This window comes from Kogia breviceps, chromosome 10 (assembly GCF_026419965.1).
Source record: "Kogia breviceps isolate mKogBre1 chromosome 10, mKogBre1 haplotype 1, whole genome shotgun sequence".
Classification (NCBI taxonomy): Eukaryota; Metazoa; Chordata; class Mammalia; order Artiodactyla; family Physeteridae; genus Kogia; species Kogia breviceps.
The window spans coordinates 102,903,872-102,910,773 of NC_081319.1; the positions used below are offsets into that span (position 1 = coordinate 102,903,872).

At 53.1% G+C, this 6,902-nt stretch overlaps 1 long non-coding RNA gene across 1 annotated transcript; it reads left to right on the plus strand.

The window, feature by feature from the left end:
* Positions 1-207: 207 nt before the first annotated feature.
* Positions 208-3,360, plus strand: LOC136794935 (uncharacterized). The gene is made up of 2 exons (XR_010842400.1): positions 208-431; positions 1,417-3,360. It is a non-coding gene; the product is annotated as an uncharacterized lncRNA (long non-coding RNA).
* The last annotated feature ends 3,542 nt before the right edge of the window (positions 3,361-6,902 follow it).

Sequence of the window (6,902 nt, forward strand, 5' to 3'; positions counted from 1 at the left end):
GCAGGACCCAGAGGATGCCCGTCTGCACACGGCCGGGGGGAGGGCTGTGGCGTCTTTGCTGAGCTGTGCTCAGAAACCGGGAGGTGCCTGAAGGGAGACCTCTGTTCCAAGGACACCTTGTTTGTTTACTGACCCTGGGGGCAGAGAGAGGAAAAAAAAAAAACGTTAACCCAGGAATAAATGTCACTTTCCTACATGCCCTGGACACAGCACGGCAATTGTTGCCTCGAGCACCTTCAGGAGGTTCCCCACCGGCAAACAGGGAGCTGGGCAGGCCGGGCAGTGAGTTCTCCTGGCTTACGGGGCGCAGCCAGAGCGATGGCCTGGATCCGCCGGAACCGCCCTGCCGGCTGTCCAGGGAGCTTTTCGGTTATAAAGCGCTACTTTCTGGAAGATCCCTTGGGTTGAAAATGAGCAAAAGTGGAATTGGGGTGTGTGTCTGGATCTGGTGGTGTGAGTTTGGGTGTCTAAACTGGAGAAGATGATCGTTCTCTTTTTAGCAGAAGACTCAGCCAGAGTCCTGGGCTCCAGCGGGGCCGGGAGTGTGAGTACCCGTGGTCAGAGCAAGAGGCTCTGGAAGAGCGGGCCCTTGGTTGCGTCTTCCCCGCCCTGGTGTGCCTGGTGAACGACACCCGCCCAGCCTCTGCAAGGGCTTGTCTCTGACAGCAGCCTAGATAACGCTGCTGTGAGTGGGAAGGAGAGGACCCTGGCGCCTCGACCTCGTGGGCCCCCTGTCCACGCAGGTGAAAGTGTTTCACTGTTCAGTTGCATTGAAACGTGTTGGAGCCGCGGCACAGCCACCCGAGTATTTGTTCTCCCACCTTCCACAACGGCACCTCACAGCAAGGGGACTAGCCTCCCAGTGCGGGAAACTGGGCCCCCGGGAGGAGGGAAAATCTCCGCAGGTGGCGGGCCTACCCCAGATTAGAAACGGAGGGGAGTGGCTCTTTATTCTTCGGAATAAGTAACTGGGGCGGGGTCGGGGTGGGGACAGCTTCCAGTACCAGGGAGGGATGGTGGGAGGCATGGCGGTCTTGCAGAGCGGTTCCGTCACGGGCCGTGATTACGAGAGGGTGCAGAGTCATTCTCTCATCTGCGCGTTCCCACCCGACTTGCCCATCGTGGCCCTTGCTTCACCTCTGCTTTCTCGCTCCTTCCTTTTTCCTTTGCTCCCTCGCCCTCTTCCCCCGTGTGACTTCTCCCCTCCCTAGGCCGAATGCAAAGTTGCTCCTTAACTGTACCATGGCCCTGCGCTGAGGAGGTAACTGGTCCTCCTTGATTCAGTAGAAACGGGTCGGGGCTGACACTCACGTGGCCTTGAATCCGATACCAGCTCCACCCACTGTGCTGGCGCTTGCGTACTTTGAGTGCCCTCTCTGTAAGATGGGCTAAAAACCCCTCCCCTTCCTTCACAAGGGTGCTCTCAAGGACGCATGAGATCGGATATAATAAGCGCACGCCGCCTCCGGGGAAGGGCAGGCTGCGGATGCTGAGCTTTGCCGGCCTGGTGCACTTACCTCTCAGGGCCTCTTGCTGACGTTCTGGGTCGTGTCTCCCTTGTCTTGAAAAGCGGGTTGATTCTTAACAACGATGTTTGGCTCAAGGTCACACAAGGCTGGGTGCCTCCGCTGAATCCTGACCCGTGCTCAGCCCGTTGGACCACAGCGGCCTCTGCCCTCTGTAGCTGGAAGCCCAGCCCTGGCGCCGGAAGCAATGCTCCTGCCTCTCCAGGTGCCCCGGAGGCCTGTTACGCCGCCTCTTCCCCCAGCGCCCGGCTGGAGTCCAGCAGCGTTGGTGTCTGGTCCTCGTTGACAGAGGGCACGCGGCGAGGGGCGAGTCGGGGGGGCGCTTGGTCAGGCAAGGGAAGAGCCAGGGGACACATACCCACTTGGGGGTTCACAAGCGGTGGGCCGGCCTGGCAGTTAAACGTATCCATCTAATTCAAAAGTATCCATTCTGTCCAAATTTAATTCAATTCCTTTGCATATGGGGCATCTAAAAGAGAAATGTTAGGACAGAACAACAACTGGGAAAAAAAAAAAAAAAAAAGCAGAAATATCCCCCCGGAGGCTGGGACAACTGCAACAGCCGTGGCTGGACTCTCCAGCCATTTGCCCGATTCCTCTGCCTTGCCCTGGACAGCTGTGTTCTGTCTTCTGCAAACCACATCTCCCAGGCTCCCTTGCCGCTGCCTGGCGTCCAGCTGGGTCCAGCCAAGAGCAGCCAACGAGGGGATACGGGAGGGCTGGAGGGAGGGCGAAGCCAGGCGTCCCCTCCGCCTGGCTCTGAGCCGGCTGGGGCCCTGACGGCGGTCCGCCTGTGGGACGGTCCCTTCCCTGGTCTCAGCTTCTCCAGGCTGCCCAGAGTTTGGGTGCTGACAGCGTTCTCTTTCCAAGCCTGGGCGTGTGGGTACGTCCATCTGGGACTCCTGTCCGGGTTTGGCTTTTCAGCTCTTCCAGCATCTCGGTAACCTCTTCCCCATAACATTTTCTCCATGAAACTCCCTGGCAGGGCGCTGTCTTCCTAACTGGCAAATGGACAGAGCTTCTGAGGCGCCTGGGACCCAGGGATGCCACGGGGACAGCTGTGGGCGAGCATCCCTGTTCAGGGCGCCTGGGGTTCGAGCCTCACACGGGGCCATGTGGGGTAAGAAGAAACCCAGAAATGAAGCTGAAATTGCCAGTTGGTGCATAGAAATGATCCAAATACTCTAATCTGCCAGAAAGGCCCTTCCTTTAACTTAAGAAAGAAAAAAAATAAAAGACCGAAAAGATGAAAGGAGAAGCGTGGGTGTCAAGTATCAAGGAAAGAGGTGGATATTCTTACTTCCTCTTTCTATTTGCCTTCTTAGACTTTGAGGAGGAGCCCTGGGCAGAGGAAATGACTTGCTTCGAAGGGAACCGGGGGCCCCTCAACTGTTGTGTGGCAGGACTGGATGCTGCCGGGGACACGCATGGCTTAGGCCGAGCGTCCTGCTGTGACTCCTTGGGGTGTGTCGCAGCGGGCCCCGGCTCTGGGCAGCCTGCACTGACATCATGATGGCCCCAGCCTGGCCCATGTCAGGCTCGAGCCCAGCACCTGCTCCACTGCCGCCCAACCCAGCCTTCCCAAAGGGCACTCCGCGGTCAGCTGGGCAAGCGGAGCCCTGCGGGGTGGGGGGACCCTCCCTGACCACAGCCCTCGGACTCATGCATTATTCAGATGGCCCTGAACTAGCGCTGCCTGTCTCCTGCACAGCTCGCGGGAAGGTTCGGCTCCAGCAGCCCAGTGTCCAAAGGGAAATGTGATGCAAGAAATTTTTCTTTTAACTTTATTTTTAATTGTAGTAAAAGACACATAATATAAAATTTACCATCTTAACCGTTTTTCAAAAATTTATTTATTTTTTATCTATTTATTTTTGGCTGCGTTGGGTCTCCGTTGCTGCGCGCGGGCTTTCTCTAGTCGTGCCGAGCGGGGGCTACTCTTCGTTGTGGTGCGCGGGCTTCTCATCACGGTGGCTTCTCTTGTTGCGGAGCATGGGCTCTAGGTGCGAGGGCTTCAGCAGTTGTGGCGCACGGGCTCAGTAGTTGTGGCTCGCGGGCTCTAGAGCGCAGGCTCAGCAGTTGTGGCGCACGGGCTCGGTAGTTGTGGCTCGCGGGCTCTAGAGCGCAGGCTCAGCAGTTGTGGCGCACGGGCTTCGTTGCTCCGCTGCATGTGGGATCCTCCCGGACCGGGGCTCAAACCCGCGTCCCCTGCATCGGCAGGCGGATTCCCAACCACTGCGCCACCAGGGAAGCCCCATCTCAACCATTTAAAGTGTACAGTTCACTGGCATTAAGTACATTCACATTGTGGTGCAACCATCACTGTAGTTCATCTCAAGAACTTTTCATCTTCCCAAGCTGAACCTCTGTCCTCATTACATACTCCCCTACCCCTCCCTCAGCCCCTGGTAACGACCTTTCTACTTCCTGTCTCTCTGAGTCTTGACTGTGCTCTAGGGCCCTCATGTAAGTGGAACCATGCAGAGTTTGTCCTCGATGACTGGCTTATTTCACTGAGCATAATGTCTTCAAGGTTCATTCATGTGTCAGAATCTCCTTCCTTTTTAAGGCTGAAAAACACTCCATCATATGTATATGCCACGTTTTGTTTAACCATTCATCCACTGATGGACGCTTGGTCCGTTCCCAGCTTTTGAATAGCACTGCTATGAACACGGGGGTGCAGGTACTTGTTTGAGACCCTGCTTTCAGTTCCTTTGCGTTGGTGCCCAGAAGCGGAGTTGCTGGATCCTGTGTTCTATTTTTAAGTTTCTGAGGATAGTTTCCCGTAGCCATGTCATTTTACATTCCCACCGATAGAGCACGAGGGTTCCCTTTTCTCCACATCCTTGCCAACAGTTTTTTTTTTTTTTTAATAAAAGTCACCCTAATGGATGTACAGTGCCTTTTCATGTCTTAATTTAATGTTTTAAAATGTATTCGTTATGTGGAATAAATATCTTAATATACGTAAGAGGGAGCGCCGTGCGGTATCAATCTTCCTCTGCCCAGACCCCAGTTCCCCGTTTCCAGAGGCAACCCCTGTTTCCATCCTCAAGGATGCTTCTCAAGATGGTCTATGCTTAGATGAGCTCATGTGTGCGGATGTCTTTTTAAAATAAAGAAGAGCAGAGAATACACATTATTTTACATGCTGCTTTTTTTAAAACTAAACATGCCATTTTGGGGGACTTCCCTGGCAGTCCAGTGGTTAAGACTCCGAGCTTCCACTGCAGGGGGTGCAGGTTCGATCCCTGGTCGGGGAAGTAAGATCCCGCATGCTGAGCGGCCAAAAAAACAAAACAAAACAACAACAACAAAAACATGCCGTTCTCCACTTAATATAACTTCCCATAACTGTATCTATAGGTGACAAGAGATTTAAATCTGTATAAGACACTGAAACTATAATTAGAGTCCTCATCCTTCCAACCTCATACAGAAGGTTTGCACTTAGGAAGGATCGTCCACGCCCAGCGGGGACTGGAGCAGCCCTCTGTCGTCAAAGACATTACTGCTTCTGCAGAGAAACAGGAATAAATTACACCAAGTGACATAAAGCTTCTAAATTGCCGGGCATTGGTCGCCGTTAAATTTTGCCACCAGATGAGTTTAGAAAGCTTTCAGTTTTCAGAGCTTTTTGGATCTCAGAATTGCAGATAAGAAATTACAGACTTTACTATTTAGAGATACAAGATCCTGGACTGGAGCTTTTCTCATTTTATTTTTTAAAATTTTTGTTTGGCTGCACCATGCGGCATGCAGGACCTTAGTTCCCCAACCAGGGATTGAACCCATGACTCCTGAGCAGAAGTGCAGCGTCATAACCACTGGACCTCCAGGGAAGTCCTCTCATCTTATTTTTGATAGTCCCAGTAACCTCATGAGCTAGAAATTTTACAGGTAGGAAAACTGAGGCTCAGAGGCTGAAAGTAATTTGCCCAAGTGAGTGCCTGAGCTAGGACTTGACCCAGGTCTGCCTGATTCCTGAGCCTGGGCTCTTCCTGCTGTGCCCCAGGTGACCCCGTGCCATTTGTCTGGGGTAATTATCAGCAGCGCCCCTTTACTCGCAACATAACTGGGTCTTTGGGATTTATATTATGTGGTCACGTCAACCATGCCACACTATGCCTTGGTGACTGGGCCTTCTCAGCAGTTGAGACCTGGCCTTCAGTTCCTATAGATGTCGTTGGAGTGTAAGACGGCCCCTACCCTTTGCCCCGTTCAGCCAGCCCCTCACGGCTTATTCAGAGGGGGTGCACGGGGTGGGTGGGGGGTGCGGATGCCTCTTCCATGAAGTCTTCCCTGAATTCCACGACCTCAGAGGGTCTCTTGGTCCAGACTGCACTGCTTACCTCTTAATTTCGTGGGATTATTTGTTCTCTCTCATTTATTTTTAAAAATTGTGATAAAATACACATAACATAAAATGTACCATTTTAACCATCTTTAAGTGTACGGGTCACTGGCCTTCAGTCCATTCATGTCGTTGTGCAACCACTATCCATCTCCAGAACTTTTTCGTTGTCCCAAACGGAACCTCTGTCCCCATGAAACACAAACTGCCCATTGCCCCCGCAGCCCCGAGCACGTTCCCCCCTGCTTTCCTTCTCTATGGATTTCACTACTCTAGGGCCCTCATATCAGTGGAATCTCGCAGTATTTATCCTTATGTCATGTATGTCACTCAGCATAATGTCCTCAAGTTTCCTCCAGGGTGTGGCTTGTGTCAGGATTTCCTTCCTTTCTCAGCTGTTCCCTCTGGTTGGGTTTCATGTTGATGTTTGGAGACTGAGGGCACCCCTGTGGTCTTTTGGGTCTCACACGATGTGACCATGTGTTTGACTGCTCAGTCAGTATTAACGGGCAGGTTAGACATATTTTAGGGCTTGTAGCTGCCCCGGGCATCCGTGGCCTGGTCTCTTGTGGCATTAGTGATCTCAGCCACACCTACACTTTAGGTTTTGGTGTCGATTAATAATTGACTCGTTGCACTTAATTAAAAAGCCGATGTTAGGGCTTCCCTGGTGGCGCAGTGGTTGAGAGTCCGCCTGCCGATGCAGGGGACACGGGTTCGTGCCCTGGTCCGGGAAGATCCCACATGCTGCGGAGCGGCTGGGCCCGTGAGCCGTGGCCGCTGAGCCTGTGTGTCCTGAGCCTGCGCTCCGCAACGGGAGAGGCCACAACAGTGAGAGGCCTGCGTACTGCAAAAAAAAAAAAAAGCAGATGTTACATGCTGCGCCCCATAAGTTCAGCAGCTGCATCACTCTTCAACCAGAGGTGTGTGTATGTGTGGATGTGAGAGTGAGTGAGGTAGGTGTGAGTGTGTGAGAAGGGTGGGGGACCACTTTGCAGTGACGGGCTAGAAAGGGAACG